General features: G+C 48.0%; 1 protein-coding gene across 1 annotated transcript in view; it reads left to right on the forward strand.

Moving 5' to 3' along the window:
• Window positions 1–1,837: 1,837 nt before the first annotated feature.
• The window catches only part of GRIK5 (glutamate ionotropic receptor kainate type subunit 5), a 102,425-nt gene continuing 81,084 nt past the window's right edge, over window positions 1,838–23,178 (forward strand). Inside the window, exon 1 of the mRNA XM_081921950.1 lies at window positions 1,838–1,975. The gene's annotated coding sequence lies outside the window, so the exon portion shown is untranslated. The remainder of the gene's footprint in view (window positions 1,976–23,178) is intronic.

Here is a 23,178-nt window from a genome sequence, read left to right on the forward strand (position 1 = left end):
ACCATGATGGGGTGACCAGTGTCTGCTTGCATTCCTTTTACCAAGTTGTGTTTTCTTTTCTGTCTCCTCATTTGGATAAGACTTCTGTTTTCTTGCCTCTAGTAGCTTCCTTGACTCTGCTGGTTAACCACACTGGCATCCTCTCGGCCCATTTGGATACCTTCTAGCAGAGCTTCTCTTCTTGTTGTTCCAGCCCCTTCTGGAGATATTGCCGCCAAACATGGCGCCAGGGTTCCTGCGGTGGGGGCAGCGGAACTCATAAACGATGGATGCCAGCTGCCATTTTGAACCAAGATGGCGGACCAGAATGTGACTTGGCCGTGACTTTACACAATCTTTGGTGCGAGGGGTCCCAACTAAAATGAAAAACGCTATCCATTAAGAAACCTCGCAACCTTCTTTGGATTCTAAACATAATTGTTTAGTGCCGGTAACTCCCAACCTAGTAAAAAAAAAAAAATGATGTTGATGATGCAAGGGGGTGGTAAAAGCAGAGGCAGTTTGCACATGCTCAGAGGCACTCTTGCTATGGGCAATCCTTATCTCCCTAAAGCTGAGCGTCGGTGTGTGTGGAGGGGGGGGGGACAGGTGTCTGGGTACACATCGCAGCTTAGGTTCACAGATGCGCGCGCGCAATCCCGCTCCTCGCGGGCCGCCGGAGTGAGTCCGGATTGCAGCGAGCCTCATCAAGATTCTGTGCGCGCCGGCGAAGCGATGCAGCGCATGCCAATGCGCCTCTCTCCTCTCCCTCCTCCGACGCCGACGCCGCGCTCCCCTCCCCAAGTCAACCACCCCCTCCCAGCAGTGGGAGCCTGATGAGAGGGAGAGAAAAAGGCAGTGCTGCCGCCGGCCAACGCCCCTCCCAGCCTCGACACCCCCAAAGGGACACCCCCCCCCCAGCCTAGCCACCTCCGCTTCCGCGCAGCGCCCACCCCCTCTCTCCACGGGGGTGTAGCTGGATAACGGGAGGGCGGAAGAAGAAGGCAGAAGGAAGGAGCGTTTTGGCTGCTGCGGCTTTGGCAGCCAACAGATCGCAGCCTCTGGCCTCCCCCGCCTGGCTTTGGGGGGTGGGTGGTAACGGGGGGGGGGAGGAGGAGGAGGGGGCCAACCGGAGAGATCTCGTTCCTCCCCATCACCACCCCCCAGGAGGACCATCCAGACGTGGACCGCGGATCTTCGCCCCTCCACTTCGCTTGCCTCCGCCGCCGAATGATTGAAGAATCGTAGAAAGAGAGAGAGGGGGGGGGCGCTGCGTCTCTCCCACCCAATTTGCAGAAGGAGGCTCGACGTTTGCTCCCAGAATCCGGAATTTGGGGGGGTGAGCCAGAAGAAGACAGCGTTCGATTACAGAGGAGGGGGGTCCGGGAAGGGGGTCCTACCCCCACCCCCCGAAAAGGGGGGGTGCTGCATCCTGGAGAGACGGACATGGGGAGTTTCCTATTTTATGGGCAGTTCTCCCCCCCTGGACAGGAGGGGGCCTGCGAGGCTTTGACTCCTGAGACATCTGATTAGCCCCCCCCTTCCTCCAGCAACCCCATACGACCCTGAACTTGCTGTGCACCACGGTTTGGCTGCAAGGGGCTGGGGGGGCCAGGCCCCCTGGGAGCAAAGGACCCCTCTTGTCTCACTCTCTCCCCCCCCCCAACCATTTTCTTCTCTTGAGCCTTGCGGTACTGGGGCTGTTTTCTGGATGGAGAGGTGATCCGAGAGTTCTCCAAGGATACTCCGTGGAAGGGAGATTCTGACGGAGCCGAGATCTGGAGAGTGTACGCTTTTATTTTCCAGAGAAATATATATATATATATATATATATATATATATATATATATATATATATATATATATATATAAAAGAAAGGGGTAGGGGAGAACGGCCTCTCCCCAAGGAAGACCACAGAGGAAAGTGGGCCTCCCCCCTCTCGAAGAGGGGGAGCTGCAAGGAGACAGAGGCCGGGGGGCGCAGTTCACGGATTCCGTAAGTGGGGAGCACTTGGCTCTTACATTTCTTCGGGGGGGGGATGTGGGGTGGGCGAAAGAGGGTCCCTCTGTGTTTGTTGTCCCCCTTTCCTCGCTCCCTCGGATGTGGCCTCCGTCCAAGGGCCCTACAGGCATATGTGAGGGTGATGGGGGGGGGAATTGGTGGGTCTTGGGGGGCAGGGATCAGAAGGGGGTGTTTGGATTTGAGGCTTTGCCTTTCAGATGCTGTGTTTGGGCTGAGTGGTTGGGTGGCTCGACGGAGACGTACGACGTAGAAGGTGGCGGAACTGGGTGAAATGGGTTTGGGGGGTGAGTGGGTGGGGGTCGTGGAGAGGGGTGGGGAGATGCCACACGAAGATGCAGTTTATCTTCCCATCTGCCCACCCTCCTGCACCATCCAACGCTTGCCATAGATCATGCCTTTCCCCTCCTAATCTCGCCTCGCATCCCATCTCCCCCCCAACCCCCCCAATGAATTATTACATTTGAGCCGCACGCTCACCGCTGCTTTAGAATAAGACTTATTTACAGCAGCCGAATACCCCAGGGCTTCCCCCTCCCCACTGCCTCTCCCTCGCCTTCCTAGGCTTTCTGGCTCCCTCAATCTAGGCCAGAGAGCTCTCTTGATCTCCCAGTTGGCCTAGGTTGTTTCTGTTGGCCAGGCCCATCAGCCAGAGGCCACAGCCCTCCCTTCTCCTTGTTTATGGAGGGGACGGTGCAGGTGGGTGGCAGCCGACAAATCCAGGGGCTTTTCCAGCTCAGTAGGCAAGGCCGACAGAGTCTCGGTTGGAGAGCAGAGATCTGGGGATAGCTAAGGAATACATGTGTCGGAGATGGGTTTAAGCCCGCACAAGTTTCTAGTCCACATTGTGTGTGTGTCTGTTCACTAGTGCACTTGCTCACAACTGGCTGCTGCACCAGTCTTTTGTGGCATATTGGTGGTCTAAGGGGCGGAAAGAAAGAAAGAAAGAAAGAAAGAAAGAAAGAAAGAAAGAAAGAAAGAAAGAAAGAAAGAAAGAGAAAGGGCCATCTCTGTTTCAGGATACAAAGGCCCCGTTGCCTCTAGGCCATTCTTAGTTGCCACAGGCTACACAAAGTCGGCCTGCCTGCGCAAGTCTCCTTCACTCCCTGTGTAATTTTTAAGAAACACTTTTCTTGTTCTGTCCCCTTTCCTGGCTCTTCTGCAAATCTCTGTCTGTGTGTCAGAACAGAACCATCAGAAGCTTCCCAGCTTCGCCCACCATGCATTGCTCTGGTAATCCTTACAACAGCCCTCAAAGGTAGGCCTCTGTTGCTATAATTTCTCGGTCCAATGTTCTCAAGTTAGACTTTAGGCCCACAGACATTCCCTGCTCTGTTTCCAGCTCCTTTATGCACTTCACTCCTTGTTTCCTTCCTTCCTGAAGGAGGTCTCCTGAGGTCTCTCCATCTTCTGACGTCTTCTTTTGCATCCTCTCAAGCCTCTTCGCCACAGTCCCAATCCTTCTGCCCAGGACACCTGCTTGGGCAACTCTCGGGTTCAACCCCCCCCCCCCCCGTTCCATAACACCGGATATTCTCCCTGGTATCTCCAGCTCCCCCTCCCACAACCCCACCTTCCACTCCAAATCCTCCCCATGCAAAACAGAGGCAGGCTTTTGAGACTTAGGAAGCGGCCTGCCATCAGGCAAACTATTTGTCCACCTAACCCAGTGCTGCCTGCTCTGACTGGCAGTCGCACTCTCGCATCTCAGGCAGAGGTCTTTCCTGATCCCTTTCTAACTGGAGATACGAGGGATCGAACCCCTGGACCTTGTTCTTGTAGAGCACTGAGTTATGGTCCGACCCTCAAGCTCCCATCCCACATTGACCCCACATTGGGTCTCTTAATGCAGGCTTCCCACTGGGATACCTAGTTGGCCACTGTGAGGACAGAATGCCTGATCCTGCAGGGATCTTCTTTCATTGTTCCTTACAAACCCACCTACATGTCTGGAAGCAGCAAGGACCAAGGATGGGGCATCATTAACGACTGTTTGGAAGAGGGAAATTCAGCAACTTTTCTGCCCCGCTTGCTGAAATTCTCTCTCTTGCACAACTGCTGTAGGTACAGTTGGGAACCTTCTCCTCCTCTGTCCATCCTAATAGGGCCCCCCTTTCTTCCCAATCTCCCACCTACATCTCTCCCCAAACCGAACCATTAGGAAGCACCCCCAGTGACCTCTCTCCTGCCATCAGTTACCTTGCACACCTGCCTTGTATCTCACTATTGCAACCTCCTGCATAAGCTCCCTGATTCCTCCTCCAGCCATGGCCGTGTTTCCTTTCTCCAGGATGCACCCCTTGCTCCTAACCCAACCTTCTTGGTTGGTTCTTTGTTGTCATCCCAGCCTGCCTCCATTCTCCCATCCCCAATCTGCCCCTAGGCAAGCTACTATCTCCTCCTCATGTGGTGCCCTTTGCTCTCCCCCCATCATACTTCCATCCTCCTTGTTCGCTCCTTGGATGTAATCCTTGCCTCCCTCTCTGCGTGTGATGATGTGACCTCTCTCTCTTGCCTGACTCCCTTCCTTCCTTTGAATCTCACACCCAACACCCTTTGCTTCCCATTAAGAGCCGGCTCGGCCATTGCTTAGCGGGGTGAAGTGGCCCAACTCAGGTAGCAAATTTATTTAGTGGAGGTTGGCGGGAAGAGCAGCACATTGTTAACGGCTTAGTTGGCGCTCACCATGGTGGGCCCTAAGAGTCAACCGAGGAGGCTTTCTTATTCGGATCTCATCCGGCTTCCGCACGGTGCCCTGTGCCCGCTAACGTCCCTCTTTTCCTTCTCTCCAGTGCCCGCCTCCTTCTCCTCTCCTGACCAGCTGGGAATTTTGGAACCCTTGTGCCCTATTTCCACCCCCTTTCCTCCCTGCCCCTTTCTGTCTTGGGTGCGCAGCAGCCTTGCTGAGCAGCTGTTGAGGCCGCGGGTGGCGGTTGGTGAGGAGAGGGGTAGAGCTCTGCCCCTGCCAGCCCCGGTTAGCATCTCCCCACCCCCCTGGCAGCTTCACCAAGCTCCGTGGCAAGAGACGGAAACGGATCCGAGACAGGGACCCAATTGCTGTGACAGCCACAGCAGATTTGCCGAGGCCTGGGTGTCACAGCCTTCCTGGGGCTTTGGTGGAGTGTGGTGTGTGTGGGGGGGGGGAGGAAATGGGGGGGGGGCAGGGAGGTGCACGGGTTTGTGTCTCTCTCTGTGTTTAACGTCTCTCTGTGTGGCTCAGGAAGCGAAAGGGAAAGGACAGTGGCGTTTCTGGGTGCCAGGGAGCTCAAAAAGGTCTCATTTCCTTATCCAAGCTTTCCTTGCTCTGTTTGCTGGGAAGAAAAGGAGCTGTTTTATTCAGGGGGAGTTTTTCCTGGGGAAGAAGGGATGGGAAGTAGCAAGGAAAATGCAAGCGTCTGAGGCTGGAGGGTGCCAGCGTTGAGCTCTGGGTCCTCAGCAACAACTTGGCTGCTTGTTTGCAGTCTGTTGTGGCACCTGCTTAGGAAATGTGCATGTTTCATGGCCTGGCGTGTCTCCATGACTGCATTCACATGCTCCGTTTGAAGCACTATAAACTGTCATGGCTTCCCCCAAAGAATTCTGGGAACTGCAGGTCCCAGAGTGGAATAATGATCATTCCCTCTTCCCAGGGAACTCTGGGAATTGTAGCTCTGTTAGCTGGGTAGTACGGTCTCCTGACAACTCTCAGCACCCTTAACAAACTACAACTCCCATAATTCATTGGGAGGGGGAGCCACAACTGTTTAAAGTGGTATCACAGTGGTTAAAATGTTTGGTGTGACCATGGTTCAAGAGTTGGAATCCTTAATTGGAGATAAGTCTTTCCCCCAGTGTAGGACTGAAGTGTGGAGAGTCTGGCCCTCCAGAGATGCTGCTGGACTACAACTCCCATCATCCCCCGCCGTCGTGGCCAATGCCATCTGCGAGGCCACAGCATTCCCCAATCTTCTCTGTGGGTCTAGGCCTGGCCTGCTGGATTTGTGACTCTACAGTTCACCAGCAGCGGAGAAACATCTCTGCTTTGCTTTCTGCCCGAGATGGCAAAGATGGGGCAGTGTTGTTGAGCATTTTGCGGCTGCAATAAATCAGGAGTGAGGGCTGCAATTCAGCTTGATGTTCAGCAGGCACAGCTGGTGGGCACAGGGATGTTTGTGACTTTGGACACTGGTGGCGATTTTAGGGCCCACCACAATAGGAGATCAACATGTGCTCTGTGCTGTGAAAACGATCCAGAACATCTTCCCTGGAACGTTACGCGGTGTCCATTTCTTTCTTAACCACCTCCTTCAGAATCCCTATTCCCAGACCACAGGTTTTTTATCAAAGAAGTATACCCCTCAGCCCCCATTGCAAAAATACCAAAGTCCCAGCACTGACATCTGCATGGGGCCCTATTTATCCCTTGTTATTCTTGTCCCTCTCCTTTTGTTTTGTCTCCCACAGCCAACGTTTAGACTGTAAGTTGCTTGGGGCACAGACTGATCTGCCTGCTGTTCTAAAGTACATTGATGGTTCTAGAGAGGAGTGTTCCCCTTAACTTGAAAGAGTTTGAGGCATGCACTTGTACTCTGGTTTTGTCCTACTGAGAATAAGCCCAACTCCTTTTCTTCTACACGTGCAGTAAAATGTGTTGGGAATGAGGTGGTAGAGTCCTTGAATGGGAGAGGACTGTACCACTTCACAAGCTGCAGGGAGCAATTGCTTCCCTAAATGGTGGGAAAATCCCTATCAACCCCCCCAAAAAAAACCCCTAAAGCAAAACATCAGATTGTTCATAGTAAGCCTTAACAGTTCAAAAGATGTAAGATAAGTTTCCTCCAACCTGGTGTCTTCCAAAGCTTTTGGATCACAACTCCCATCATTCCCTGCCGGTGTAGCTGAGAGTTGTAGCCGAAAACTCCCAGAAGCTGGGGAAGGCTGAGTAGGAGTTCAGAAATGTAACATTTCTATGCACTGATAAAAAATTCAGACTTAACAAGTGGAAAATCTAGAGCGGTGATCTTCAGCTTCTCCAGAACTGAGGCCTACCTCTGATTCCTAACCTGCAATGTGGGACCCGCTTTCCCACATTCTCTTTTGATCTATACTTATTATAATATGCTAATGAAGCATATTATTGAATTTTGAAATGGCAATTCACAGAGCAATGGACACAGTGGTATCTTAGCATTACTGCTAAATGAAAACCAGCAAGAAATTAACTTCCCCCTGATTCCAACCCTACTGCAGGAAGTGGAGTGAGGCTGATGTTTTTATCCCTGCTTTTTCTACCCTCCAACATTTCTACGATGAAAATGGGGACATCCTATTCAGCTGTTGTTGTTGGTCTGCCTTCAGATGTCTTCTACAGGTTATATCTCCTTGGCTCGGAGGTTGCATAACTCCATACCCGCCAACATTTCTTCGATGAAAATTTGTTGTTGTTGTTTAGTTGTTTAGTCATGTCCGACTCTTCGTGACCCCATGGAGCAGAGCACACCAGGCACTCCTGTCTTCCACTGCCTCCCGCAGTTTGGTCAAACTCATGCTGGTAGCTTCGAGAACACTAGCCAACCATTTCGTCCTCTGTCGTCCCCTTCTCCTTGTGCCCTCCATCTTTCCCAACATCAGGGTCTTTTCCAGGGAGTCTTCTCTTCTCATGAGGTGGCCAAAGTATTGGAGCCTCAGCTTCAGGATCTGTCCTTCCAGTGAGCACTCAGGGCTGATTTCCTTCAGAATGGAGAGGTTTGATCTTCTTGCAGTCCATGGGACTCTCAAGAGTCTCCTCCAGCACCATAATTCTTTATGGTCCAGCTCTCACTTCCATACATCACTACTGGGAAAACCATAGCTTTCACTATACCGATGGAAATAGGGATGTCCTAAAGAAAAGCAGGACGTTCCGGGATCAAATCGGGAAACTGGATGGCTTCTGTAAATCTGGGTCTCTCCCTGGAAAATAGGGGCACTTGGAGGGTTTGTAAACTCTCATATCCTGTAGCCAGACTTCTGCTGTCCCTTCCTGGGTCCCCTTGTTGCTGCCATGATGTCAACTGCTGGGCAACCAAGCTACCTGCAGAACGAGACACTTTGGCATTCCAATCCCCAAAGTACTTCCATTCTGGGAGAAGTCTAGAAAGCCGTCGAGACAGACTGGAAAGCAAACAGAGTGTCCCTTGTTCCACTGAAAAGCTCCTTCACTAACGATGTAGCTCTAGGAAGGTGGGGCACGTGGTTGGCCAGAAATCCTGTTTTTATTGGAAAAAATGGCTCTTGACTATCTCTTGACCCATCACGAAATTGAGTGTCTTGTCCGAAGAAGATGCTCTAGCCCAGAAACTGCATGAAATGCTCCTTTGGTTTGGTCAGCCTTAGCTTGGAGTTCAACATGGCAGCGTCAGCACTGTCGTAACCCATCTGGTATGGCCTCACTTCCTCCCTGTGGGTCCTGACCCACTGGTGGAAGACCTCTGATGCTGAACAGAACAATCCATCAATTTATTGCAGGCAGTACACCAAGCACTTTAAAAAGCATGCTGTGCAGGGAAATCTCACAGCAGCACAGGTTGAGAGCAGTTGTACTGTATAAAGCAGGCATAGGCAAACTCTGGCCCTCCAGATGTTTGGGACTACAATTCCCATCATCCCTGACCACTGGTCCGGTTAGCTAGGGATGATGGGAATTGTAGTTCCAAACATCTGGAGGACCGGAGTTTGCCTAAGCCTGGTATAAAGCTTCGATAATGTTGAGTGAGGCCCTGAAGATTGTTCTTCCAGGTTCAGGCATGGAATTGCTTACTTCTTCTCACTGCTACAGATAGTAAGCAACTCCTTTGCCAGTGCTACTGTTGGGATTTTACCCTCCATTAGATATTTAACATACAATTGAACTGACCTTCCGGGTAGTTTGATCAGCAAAAGGCCAATCCATCCATCCATCCATTGCCTGATTAAGCAATCGGTGAATTAATTAACTGAAGGGGAGAACCATGTATGCCACTTTGAGCTTCCTTGACGAAAAAGGTGAGACAGAAATGAAATAAGTAAATAAGCAAGTAATATAATGAATATAATGTATGCTGCTGAACTCCAGCACAGAAAATACAGAACGGAAGGGCACAGAACGTATTTTCTTTCTATAATATCGTGGTTATGTTTTGATAGACGGGGGGCAGAAGAAGGGAGGAAAAACAACGCCATGGGAAAGGGTGGGAAGTCGACAAAAATAAGAGAAAAGATGAAATTGTGCTTTGGCTGTATATGCTAAAAACGTTAAAACTTAATAAAATATAAAGGGAGGGAGGAAGGAAGGGAAAGAAGGAAAGAAAGTTCTTTATCACTAGGGAGGTGAAATCCCTGTCAAACTTCATGTGCCCCCATTAGCTATGAGACTGTGGATTGGAAATAGTGGAGGGTTTAAGGGACATGTTTACTTCCTGCAGTGGTGGCTTGTGGTATACCATGGAAAACGAGAGGGCCGGCTGGTCATTTTGGGATAGTTCCTCCTGCCTGATTTGCCAAGATGCAGACTGTAGAACAGGATTGTGCTCAGATGGCATATTGAGCTGGGCATGCAGACTGGAGCAGATCATGCGTTGATGCTTGCTTGAAGACTTGCGTGTGATTTCTTGGTTTCTAACATTTTTCCCCCCTCGGGGGCAGCGGCTGGATGTAGTGGAATTGATGGGTGCTGCCGCCTTGATGCTGCAAAGCTCCCGGAGAAGGGAGTTGTCATAGAGAGCTCTGGGTTTCCTTTTCAAATACTGTATCTGTGGCAGAGGAAATCAGATTGCATTTCTCCAGTACAGGCATTTTCAGGGTGCCAACCTGACTTGCAACAGGGCTAGTTTTTTAATACCAGGCATCTGTACTTGGACTGGAATATTTGTTTAAAGAGAGAGTTTCAGAGCATGTGCAGAATGGCCTCTCCCTGTAAACTGGCCACAGTCGAAGCACATCTGAACTTTCAAATTTTCCCTGCTTTTGCCACTTGGCCCAACATTTCAGTCAACAGGAATGCTCTGTCCCTCCTCTGTGAGCTTGCATACATGTGGCTACTAGGCTAGAGTGTTTCATTCATTCATTTGTGTAATATATTTATGTCTTGCCGTTCTTCCGAGCTGGGATTCCAGGTGGCTTACAACACTTAAAAATGTATATATAAATTATAAAAATGCAAACTGGTTAGAAACAAAACTTAAAACACATCAGAACACATTTAGAACCAGTAATTGAAATCCAGTTTGCCTCTAGAGCAGCCCTGATCCTTAGTTTCCAAAGGTCTGTCAGAACAGGAAGGATAACAAAGAGGGAGACAGTCTAACCACTCATGGGAGCGAATGCTGCAATATGGGAACAGTCACCGAAAAGGCTCCTTCTCACATCATCACCAACCGGGCTTCTGATGTTGATGGGACCGAGAGGAGGTGCTCAGCTGGGCATCTTAGCACCAGGGCAGGTTCATATAAGGAGATATGATCTTTCAGGTAGCCTGGGCCCAAGTCGTATATGCAGAGCTGACCTCAAGGATTTGGCTTTCAGGCTCCCTAGAAACTGCTGTTGTTTACAACAGGAGTTTCATTGCCATTGAGGTGGCACACCTGTGTCTCGGCTGGAATGGAAGTGAGGACCAAGGGCTTACTCACACTTGTCTTTTGCCCTGTTCTTCCAGGCCCAGGTTCATGCCAGGAGAAGGAAAACTGGTCCTAAACCTCTGCTGCCTTGCAGGATATCTTCAGGAGAATAAATCCCTAAGGAATAAACCCTTAGTCCCTAAGATGGTTGGATGGCACCTTGTACGCCTCCTTCTGCAGCTCCACATCAGTGAGTCTGAGAGGGGGGTCTTGTCTTCTGGGCAACTCAGGACCTTCATGCACACCACCCAAGCTTGCACCCAGAGGAGGTTACTTTGGCATTGCTAACGCAGAGGTTCAACTTCACCCCCAGAGGCCAGTGTGGTGTAGTGGTTAAGAACGGTGGACTCGTAATCTGGGGAACCGGGTTCGCTTCCCCGCTCCTCCACATGCAGCTGCTGGGTGACCTTGGGCCAGTCACACTTCTCTGAAGTCTCTTAGCCTCACTCACCTCACAGAGTGTTTGTTGTGGGACAGGAAGAGAAAGGAGAATGTTAGTCGCTTTGAGACTTCTTAGGGTAGTGATAAAGTGGGATATCAAATCCAAACTCCTCCTCCTCCTCCTTCTCCTCCTCCTCCTCCTCTTCTTCTTCTTCTTCTTCTTCTTCTTCTTCTTCTTCTTCTTCTTCTTCTTCTTCTTCTTCTTCTTCTTCTCCTCCTCCTCCTCCTCCTCCTCCTCCTCCTCCTCCTCCTCCTCCATTGTCTCTCAAGACAGATGGCTGCCAACACTTTATCTGACTTAATATAAGGCAGCTTCTGTAGCTTGCGAACCCCCCGCTTCCTAACTGAAGTGGTAAAGGGCGAGGGGATGTCTTCAAGGAAAGCATGTTTTACAGGAGTTGGGATATTAGTCTGCTTTGATCATTTGCAAGACTTCAGCCCTTCTGTAAGTGCAGGAGCTGAGGAGAGCAGCATGGGCAGAGTGGTCTCGGCTGTCCCTTGATAACTGAACTCCTAGGACTGGGAAATCTTTATAAACAATTATATGTAGATACACACACGCTGAGTTCGATGATCTGTCTGTTGAGCCTGTATATAAGTAAAGCCCCTGCGTTGCAGGGTGAAGGTTAAAGATGCTTGTTGGGTCTGGGAAGGGCAAAGGCCACTGGTCTAGGGAATGAATCTGTGCAGGGGGACAGAGCCACTACCAGCATCTCTGTAAGCTGATTATCTCCGCAGCCTTCTCCTTGCTAGGATTGCAGCTGGGAGCGCAGGAGGCCTTTGATCCCATTAAACTCTTACCAGGGCTTTGCCCACAGCTAATCGGGGACTTCCTGCTAAGAACCGCTGTAATACAACCTACCTCCAAACATTTGACGCAGGAAACGAGCCAGGTTTAGGGTCTCTTTTTCTCGCCACCAGCTCAGTATGGGCTGGGCAGGGCTTTGAGAAAAGCCTTCTAGATTGTTGAAAAAAAAGGAATCTAGCACACGACCCGCAGCTGTGGCTTGCCAGGGGCTGAACTGATGTGGTTAAGTTTTGCACACACACCCTCTCTCTCTGCAGCTGCCATGCGCTCATGGGGTGAAACGGTCCCTCGGCTGAGTAGCATAAGGAATCGGCAATGTTCCAGGGGCTCAGTCCAGTTCCCCGTATCAGTATAACCCCACCCCTGCTTTTTATGCATCACTTCCTTCTTCCCCCCGCCAAAGTGTGATATAGGTAAAGGTACTTGAACCTTCTCCTTGGTGCATGGGCATAGTTGGGCAGCTGCCCCCCCGTAAACAAAGTAAATAAATACAAAAAGTAGAAATGATCAGAATATTTGAAATTTAAATGCTTGCGGAGGTCTCTTGGGTGGTGTTGCGCTGCATTCTAGTGATGCAACTGGCAATCCGACTGAGCGATAGGCAGAGCCAGAGAGAGGGTGATGACAGGCGGGTGTCCTCCCCCCCCCCAACATAAATAATAATAATAATATATATATATTGTTGGGCGGTTTCCAACAAAATATTAAACTACAAAACATTGAAAGCTTCCCTAAACAGGGCTACCTTCAGATGTCTTCTAAAAGTCTGGTGGTGGTTGTTCTTTTTGACATCTGGTGGGAACGCGTTCCACAGGGCGGGTGCCACTACCGAGAAGGCCCTCTGCCTGGTTCCCTGTTGCTTTGCTTCTCGCAGTGAGGGAACCGCCAGAAGACCCTCGGCGCTGGACCTCAGTGTCCGGGCAGAACGATGGGGATGGAGACGCTCCTTCAAATCTTTGCTATGCCTATGCCTTGCTGTGAGGAGCAACAGGCTGAGCTCACTTATTGCAGGAGAGCATAGGGACCTGTAACGGACCACGGATCCAACACATTGTCTACACTTGGCTGGCTGTGGCTCTTTAGGATTCCATTTCTTTGGGGGGGGGTCACTGAGCTGCCCCCTTCCCTGGAGTGATAAGTAGCAACCATTTCTTTTTATTTAAGTAATGTATTGATTAACTGGGACACAGGTGGCACTGTGGTCTAAACCACTGAGCCTAGGGCTTGCCAGTCAGAAGGTCGGCGGTTCGAATCCCCGCGACGGGGTGAGCTCCCGTTGCTCGGTCCCTGCTCCTGCCAACCTAGCAGTTCGAAAGCACGTCAAAGTGCAAGTAGATAAATAGGTACCGCTCCAGCAGGAAGGTAAACGGCGTTTCCGTGCGCTGTTCTGGTTCGCCAGAAGTGGCTTAGTCATGCTGGCCACATGACTCAGAAGCTGTCTGCGGACAAACGCCGGCTCCCTCGGCCAGTAAAGCGCGATGAACGCTGCAACCCCAGAGTCGTCCGTGACTGGACCTAACGGTCAGGGGTCCCTTTACCTTTACCTATTGATTAACTGGAGTATTCATAGCCTGCTCCTCCAGTGTAAATACACCAGTCAGTGTGGCTAGGACTGTATAAAAGTTGCAGTTTTATAAATAAGTTTTTAGATATTTTTACTTTTTATATTTTTTATATATTTATATATATATATATATATTTTAAAAAGATTAGGTCTCTAGTAGGGCTGAGCAATATGTGGTTTTCAGCATCGTGATATATCACCGGCTAAACGTGATGATACAGTGGAACCTTGGTTGTCGAACATAATCCATTCCAGAGGACTGTTTGACTTCCAAAATGTTTGACAACCGAGGCGGAATTGACAGTCACCAATTGCAATTGAGAAAATGGAGAAATGCACCTCGGAAGCCGTTCAACTTTCCAGGCACATTTGAAAACGGAAGCATCCAATTCTGGGTTATTGGTGTTCAAAAGCCGAAACTTTCGACTTCTGAAATGTTCGACAACCGAGGTTCCATTGTATACCGATATATCACAATATCTGAAATAAGGATAGAGCTACATAGAGGCATTGGCAAGCTTCACGGTTTTTCTCGCATTGTGATTTTTGCATAACACACATACACACACACCATGATTCACAATATATTGCCAGGTCAAAAATTATGAAACCGATATCACAATATGGACTTAAAACCGGTTTTGGATGATATATCACTATATCGCCCAGTCCTAGTCTCTAGCCCACAGATGGAGAACCTAAGCCCTTTGGACGCTGTTGGACTACAACTCCCATCATCCTTGACCATGCTTGCTGGAGCTGATGGGAATTGTAGTCCATCAGGTTCCCCACACCTGTCTTACAGTTATGAAAGTTGGTTCGTAAGCTTGTGAGCGATATATTGTGTGGCATTTGTAAAGCCAAAAAGGAATTCGGTAGGGTTTGCAACAGAGAAGGACTTGAGCAGATCTTCCGTCTCTTGCTGTGCTGTGTCTAGAAGCAGAATGAATTATAAAAAGTAAGGGAAGAGATATTTGAAGCTCCTTTGACCGGGGATCGCAGTGGGACCGGGAGGAAAATGAATTTGTGCATCCGCAGGCAGCAATTCTTCTATCATGCTGCCTCTATGTCTCTGAAAAACGGTTCTGGGCACACATGAGGATTATCTCACAAACACGATGACCGAGTGCTGAAGCCCCAAGCTGGTCACAACAGCACAGCTATAGCCACAAATAAGATGCCCTCTAGCTTGTGTCTGAATTATGTGCTCTGTGGGCACCCATAAAGAGCAGACTCCCAGATTTATGCCTTGTCTTGTTTCGTGGGCACAGCTGAGGTAATAAGATGCTCCACCCCAGTGGTTTTCTCAAATGGCGTTCGGGGAAATCCCTGGGTTCATACTGGGGGTTCCTCAGGGACAAGATCAGTAATGGCAGACAAGTTTTACTGTCCCCCATTAACTAATCTCCCTCTGCATGAAGGGTTGCCATAAAGAAAAATCACCCTACTTGCCATAAGTCTGGGTTTTCCTGGACATTTTTGCCAATTCAGCAGAAATCCTCCCGGGTGCCATTTTGCAACCCGATTCCTGGATGTGTCCGGGAAAACCTGGACTTTTGGCAGCCCTACCTGCATGCAAGCTCTGTGTGAAGCCAGTTCAACCTGGGGAAGCACAATGATTAATTGGTTAGATTAACCATTTAAATATGTGTGTGTGTGTGTGTGTGTGTGTGTGTGTGTGTGTGTATGTATGTGTGAGTATGAAATATATGTATATCAGTGTAGAGTAGAGGTTCAAGTGCAGAACTACTGAACTAGGACCTGGGAGACCAGGGTTCAAATCCCCACCCAGACCAGAATCCCACTGAGTGACTTTGGGCCAGTCACCGTCTCCCAGCCTGACCTACCTCACAGGGTTGTTGTGAGCACAAAAATGGACTGGGGGAGAAGTGTGTAAGCCACTGTGATCACTTTGGAGAAAAGGTGGGATATAAATGTGTGTTTGTGTGGGTGTGGGTGTGGATACACTTAGAATAACTTAAAATTATTTTTAAAGCAATTATTCTTTTTTAAAAAAAACAACAGATCCCAGAAAACCTTTTTTGTGCTGTTTTGTTCCCTACAGGTTTGTCTCCCCTCTTCCCCGGTTTCCTCAGCACCATTTCCCTTTCTCATAGGGTCACCTTCCACATGCAGTTGATTTCTGTCAGATTGGGACCTGAGTTCAAATCTTTGCCATGAAGCTCCTTGGGCAACTGTGCAGAGCCACAGCGAAGTCTGACCTACTTTGCTGGGTGGTTGTTAGAGTAATCAGATGTAAAGAAAGAAAAGAAAAGGATGGGGTTCCTGCACTTTTAAGAGTTGTATGGGGGAACAAGGGGGTGCACCATTTTATATTTTGTCTCAGGCAGCAGAATGTATTGGGCCTCAGAATGGGTCGCAGAATCCTCAATAGTGCAAAGTTTCTTCAGCAGACAGATCAGTGTGGAAAAACTTCCATGAAAGTGGATATTCTGAAAAACCAGTATTCTGCCAAAGGAGAGAGGCATATTCCAGGCCGTGTACGCACTATTCATTTAAAGCACATTCATTTAAAGGACATTCATTCCCTCAAATAATTCTGGGCAATGTAGTTTCCCCCCTCACAGAGTTAGAATTCCCAGCAACCCTTAGCAAACCATAATGTTCAGAAATTTGTGAGGGAAATAATGTGCTTTGAATGTACTTTAAAGGCATCGTGTGTGCATCCTAAGTCTCCAAAGGCTCTCTCAAATTGAGGATAATGTCTTTTTGGTTGGGGCGCCTCTTCAGAATGGTTTTTTAAAAAAGAGAGCTGTTTTATTATTAAATTTCAAGTATAAGCAACATAAACAACTCCAACCCCCACAGATGAGTGCAATATATCATGTCTGCATTGAAAGCAACTCCAATCAAAATGTCCATCACATTTAAGTGACTTTCCATAGATAGCTGTGAGATGCTGGCATGTTTTGTCAAGGCATATCTAATGAAACTGAGCCAAACAGCATAAAACGTGTCGGAATTACAGTATTTCTTTGTTCTTGTGGTTTGTGGGTTAATTTTTCCATGAGCACCTGGTCCAATAATTGCAGAGAAACCAAGTTTCCATTAGGTTTGGGTTTTACGACCTGGGTGCAATAATAGACACATGACAGAAAGTTTATAAAAATTATTCGTGAAACAGAGGAGTTGAAAAATAGAGGGAGGGAATTCTTCTCTTATAGCTCTAGAAATCATGGACATTCAGATGAAGCTGAATGTGGAAAGGTTCTGGACCAAAATATTATAAATTGTTGATATACGGCCTTTATCCAAAGAATCTGTGGAGTAAAATCCTATTTTTACACCTTCTTTGGAACACTCTGCTCCTGGAGTTTTGCTAGCCTGTTGTTTATGCCGAAATTATTTTGTTGCCAGGCAGAGAGCTTTCTAATTCTTCCAGGGTTTCGGTTTGTTTGTTTGTTAACCTTTTTAAGCAGCTTTAGAAGTTCTCTGTCAGCTGTGGGTTTGGTTTTTGTTTTTTTTTTGTCGTCTCTTTGTTGTTGCTTTATTTTCCTGTTTGTTAATTATGCAGGGACGTCTTGTATGGTTTCCCCCTTTTTTTGTGACCTTCCTTGGGAAGACCTGGGCATCCAAGGCAGAAATAGATAGAAAGACATAGAAAGAGTTGATGGGGGGGGGGGCGGGCAGAGAGGAATGTGGGTGAACAATAGAAGGAGAATTTAAGCCGTGTATTATAAATAGAAAAAAATGTCAGAGAACCCTAATTCATTCCCACCTACTCACATTAAACAGCAGCTCCTCGCTTTATTTCTTGCTCTATCTCCCCTCCTTTATCTCGTTCGTAAGCTGAAGGTCTGTTATCTTGTCTCCCGCAAAAACCTCCTTGTGGGTAGCAAAATCTTTATGTACCACATATTTATCTCTCTGTGTATGTGTGTCTATATCTGCTCTGCCCTCCTGAGGGCCATTTAATATAATCAAGAGGTAAAGGTTCCTTTGGACTGTACTATTTTGGGCTGCAAGTGTGGTGTTATGTTTGAGGTGGGGGTCCATTTTTTAAAAAAATCCCTCATGGGCAGGAAGAATCCTCCCTAGCAGGTCACGGAGAAGCTAAATCTAAGCTTTCTGCCTAACGTGCTCGTTTTGCATATATGTAGAGACTTCTGTTTTTATTTTTAAAGGGGGGGGGGAATGGAGTATTGCAATTTCCCTTACCTGCCGCTTGTCCTGGGATAAATTGGACCACTTGGGGCTTTCTGAATTTACACCCTGAACCTGAGCAATCGAACGCTCAGTCCCTACATGACTAAATCCCTATATTTAGGCATGGAGTTCTTCAACCTCAGTTACCTGCTTAAGTGGGAACAAATATAGAAAATTCACGGGGTTGTGGGAGGACAAATTAAATATTGCGGAAAGCGATTTGCGCGTTAAAAGTGCTGTGTAAAACTTTAATCAACAAGATGCCGAAAGTTGTGCTGGTTGCCTTGGGGGAGAGCCAGCGGGAGGAACAGCGTAATCTTTTTTGAGGGTTTTTTTTTGGGGGGGGGTGGATGCTCAGGGGGCATAAACCCAACTCATCCCCCTTTGTCTCCCACCTTTTCCAGAAGACAACAGGCTGGGCAGAAGTGTTGTGCTAGGGCAGTTGTATTTTCATCAGAGAACAGTTGGAGGATATGTGACAGGGCTTTTTCAATGGCACTTCCCCATTCATGGAATGACCTGCCTGGCGATGTGCTTCTGTCGCCTCTCTATTGACTTTCAGTAGAAACCTAAAAAAACATTGTTTACCTAGGTATTCGGTGGCCAAAAGACCCTGTTCTTGGCAGCTAGAGAACACTGACTGATATAATGTTTTTAGCTGTCTTTAGAATGTTTTTAACCGGTTTTTATTTTTATATAGTTTTAAAATTATCATTGATGTTTTGGCTGCCCTAGGTTCTTTCAGAAAGAAAGGCGGGATATAAATTGAGTAAATAAACAGTAATAAAGGTATATCTTACAGCAGGCATAGGCAAACTCGGCCCTCCAGATGTTTTGGGACTACAACTCCCATCATCCCTAGCTAACAGGACCAGTGGTCAGGGATGATGGGAGCTGTAGTCCTAAAACATCTGGAGGGCCGAGTTTGCCTATGCCCTGAGGCACGAAACTAGCCGGCCGCCTCAGGTGTGGCAAAGGATGCTATCCCATCACCAGTCCTGAATAAGATTTGACTTCTGTACGTAGAATGGGGAAGGAAGTCATCTTGCTCTTTGCGTCAGGTGACAAAATGTCCTGGGTCTGGCCCTGAGTCTGGACTATTTTCTTCCTGTGGGTGACATTCTGGCAGAGCTCTTGTGCATTTCAACACCTGTATAACCAGCAAAGAGTTAAGCGTGAAGGCTTTTCTCGCCATGGCCTTTCCCTGCCAGTCGAAGCTTCGCTTGTTGAATGTTTTGTTCGTCCCACAGCTGCCAAAGTCGCAGGAGCCCTGCCAGAAGTAAAGTTGGCAACCTTGCATGCCCACCTGCTATTCCTTCAGTGCCGTCCTGGTGTCCTGCAATGAACCCAGCAAACCTATACTCCTCGTCCGTCTTCACAGCCTCGGCTTGGATGTCTCCCGGGGAGCCTTCTTGCTAGATTTTCTAACAGCACTTTAAACTGTAGCTTGTTTGTTTTGTTTTTTTTATAAAAAGGGATGAAATGTGGTAATTTAAAGCCCTTTAAGGCTGGCATATCAATTTACATCACAATGAAAGCTGCCTAGGTCAAGAAAACAAACAATCCAGCCTTTCCCACTAGGCCAACCCTGCTGCGAAGGAACACAAAGGCAGTGATATGATTAATACAACAACAGCAGACCTGATTCTGCCTCCACCGCCATCCCATATTAATCTTTTTACTGGGTCCGCTGGGGTTATCTGTTTATCAGCCAGCCAACCCGCCTGTAGCGGCACCGTCTAACTAAGGCTACATTCACATCATACATTAGAGCACTTTAAACATGCATGGCTTCCCCCAAAGAATTCTGGGAGCTGTAGTTTGTTAAGGGTGCTGAGAGTTGTTAGGAGCTACAGTTCTCAGAGTGGTTTAGCAGTCAATCGCTCTTCACAGGGAAGTCTGGAAATTGTGACTCTAGGAGCAGAACCGGGATCTCCTGGCAGCTCTCGGCAAACCACAGATCCCAGAATTCTTTGGGGGGAAGCCATTTTGGAAAGGGTGAACGAGGAAGCCTCACTTTTTCAATGTGAACTTGAAATATGCTCCGAGTCGAGAGTGGATTTCATGCTCTTTATTCAGCTCATAGTGGTGAGGAGGAATGGAAGTTCGCCCACAATATCTGCTTTATATACATTATTTACACAATGGTCTCCACGTGATTGGCTAATTCTGGGATTCTCCTGTAGGCCAATCAGGTTGTGGATTCACTTCCACCTGGAGCTGGATTGGGTGGCTCCTGTGGACCAATCATACTGCTGCATTGTTCTAGGACCAATCAGACTGCTGCATTCTGAATCCAATTGTTCTAGGACCAATCAGACTGCTGCATTTTGGATCCTATTGTTCTAGGATCAATCAGACTGCTGCATATTGGATCCTATTCAACTTAGTACATAACAGAACTGAACTTAATTTCTCCTCGGCACAAGGTGGACACGAACAGGCCAGGTTCTGTCTGCGCCGTGGAGATGGGTAGCTGCTGGTTCGGTTGGTGAGCTGTGCCCTTCACTGACAAACGCAGGGGTCATGGATACCACCGGGCAGCATAGGGCAAAGCTGAGCAGTGGGCAGCTATGCGTCCATACGACAGCACTGACAGAACTGCCTCCTTCCTTGACTGCTGCTTCACATCTCCCTCAGGCAAGGACGTGCTTCTCCAGCTCTCCCCCTTGTTGCTGCTCAGTGGCGGCAGTGGCGGCTGAGGACGCCTCGGGCCCAAGCCTCACCATTTGTGTTGGCAGCTCTAAAGAGAGAAGCAGTCCCCAGATTGCAAATTTGGATCCCTGTGCTCCAGATTCGTTGGGACGCCATCGTTTGTACCAGGCTCTCTGCTCCTGCGCCTTTTTAACAGGAGCCTGAAAAGGACTGCTTCCTTTTCTCCAGACCGTGCCCAGTGCCAAAATCAGCAAAGGGCATCCTCTTGGTTGTTCTGCCTTCCTCAGAAGTTTGTAGGCGGTGGATGAAAAGGCATTCTTTGTGGCAGCTCCTAAGTTGTGGAACTCAGAGGTGCATTGGGCTTCCTACAGTTTTCGGGTAATGCGGAAGACGCACCGCTTTCGACCCAGGGTTTTTGATGCCTGAGGTGTGTGTTTTCACCCTGCTCCCGTGACTGTCATCTGATTTAACTGTTTTTAATTCTGAATTTTAAACTGCTGTAACCTGCCCCGGAACCTGCTGGCGGTGGACGGGTAATAAATTTAATGATAATAATAAACAGAAATATTAATAAGATACGCTTTTCCTAACCAGCATGGTGCTAAGGTTTCTTTGAAAATAATAATAATGAAAAAAGCAGAATAATACAATCATGCACACAAGTACAAATGTGGGGTTCTACAAAGGATGGTATGGGCCCAGTACAGGTATAACTCACTGTATAAACAGTAAATAGTTTGGTGAGTCTTTCCAATCCATGTGTGCTGATATAACTAGCTAAAGGGTACCAAGTTATAGAAAATACATCATTTTTTGTATGCCCTAACCCTGCTGTACCAATAATTCATTGAAAGTCTTTCCTAGGACCTGCCACTTATATGCTATTTGCAATCAACAAGCTGCTAAGAGAAGTAATATTAGGTCTTTAAACAAAATATTATGGCTTATGTTCTCCAATAAATTTAATAATTCCAGTGCTGGTGGCATAGTGAAGGACTGGCCAATTACCACATTATTTCATCAAATACATAAATCTAGGATACCTGTACTATTAGGCAATGCTACCTCATATGAAGGTAGGTGCCAATTTCTCTACCCAGTCTCCAACGTTCAGATTTTGTGCTATTTGTGATTCTAGCATTGTGGCCTTTTCATTCCCGTGGTAGCCCATTTCTCACCAGTGGTGACAAAAATTAATTCACGGTTCCACATTATTTTGGTGCCTTGTTAACAAACCCAAACGTTATACAAGTGCAAACTTGCATGTTTTAGAAACCATTGTTTTTTGCGGAGGGTATCATTGACAGCATTTAGCGTGTGTCTCAAAAGCAGTAAAATTTTGGGTCACTCGTGCAGCACAGTGCAAGTAATCTAAAGTCACACTTGGTGCCTGTTCACTTATTTAATTACCCCAAAGTGGGAGCTTGCTTCCTAATCCTTGTATTTTAAATGGGGATGATAACCACTGAGCCTCTTGGGCTTGCTGATCAGAAGGTCGGCAGTTCAAATCTGCGTGATGGGCTGAGCTTCCATTGCTCTGTCCCAGCTTCTGCCAACCTAGCAGTTCGAAAGCACACCAGTGCGAGTAGATAAATAGGTACCGCTCTGGCGGGAAGGTAAACGGCGTTTCCATGTGCTCTGGCACTTGTCACGGTGTCTCTTTGCACCAAAAGTGGCTTAGTCATGCTGGGCACATGACCCAGAAAACTGTCTGTGGGCAAACGCCGGCTCCCTCGGCTTGAAGCAAAATGAGCGCTGTGCCCAATAGTCGCCTTTGACTGGACTTAACCATCCAGGGGTCCTTTACCTTCTACCTTTTTTTTTATTAGCAAGCAGTAGCAATGGAGATGGAGGTGGTGATGGTTTCCTAAACCAGGACCTCCCCGATCTTAAGTTAAGGGTTAGAGACATGTGTCTTTCAGGAGGAATGGGAGGGAAGTAGCAGCACCATCCCAGCTTATCCTTTTGGTTGTGGATTATAAGGTGCTTAAATTGAAATGCTTCAAAATAAATTGTAGGTGTGGGATTTCCAGACCTCCACATACTGGATCTTGTTTCCAATCCTAATTTCCGCACTTCCCATGTATAAAGGGAAGAAGCATGTTTTGCCAAATATTAAGACATTTTCGTAGAGAAGGGGAACTCAGGAAAACCTCTTGCACCTCTTCCTCATGTCCAGCTGTCCAACACCGCTGTAGGGAGCCAGCTACTGCTGCCACCCCCTTGTGAGACTCTGGCCTATTTCCCCCAGACAAGGAAGGAAGGATTGGGGCTGTCCAATTATCAAGTAGATCCTAGGATCCCAGAAGGATGCACCATCAGCCAATCCCTTGAAATTTACCCAGAGTGCAAAGGCAGCCCATGCTCCCAGTCTCTCTGACACATGATAGAGTAACATACTGATCCCCAAATAGTCCTAAATTCGCAGTGGCGTGGATCCCAAGTGCTCTTGGGATTCCACGGCGAATGCTAAGATGCTGAGGTCAGCAAGCACCCACACGTCAGTGGTCCAGTGATGAAACGTGATTAAGAACAAAATAATTTACTCTGACCCTAGCCACAGAATGAGCATTGCAGCCCTTATGAAGGAATCGGCCATGTTTATTTTGGTCGTTAGTGTCTTCAGGAAATCGCAGCTGGTCTTGTCAAAGCCTAAGAAAGAATAGCCGGGGGTTTTGTGATTGCTTGCTAAAGTGCATTTAAGGAGCCTGCGAATATGGTGAGGTATTTGCCACCCTCGCATAAAGTCTACTTGGTCTGGTAGAATATGTTTTGTAATTGAATCAACTAATTCTAGTGTGGACAATGCTTTTGAATTATGGTGCTGGAGGAGGCTCTTGAGAGTCCCATGGACTGCAAGAAGATCAAACCTCTCCATTCTTAAGGAAATCAGCCCTGAATGCTCACTGGAATGCCAGATCGTGAAGCTGAG

Source organism: Podarcis melisellensis (assembly GCF_964234715.1).
Source record: "Podarcis melisellensis genome assembly, chromosome: 8".
Classification (NCBI taxonomy): domain Eukaryota; kingdom Metazoa; phylum Chordata; class Lepidosauria; order Squamata; family Lacertidae; genus Podarcis; species Podarcis melisellensis.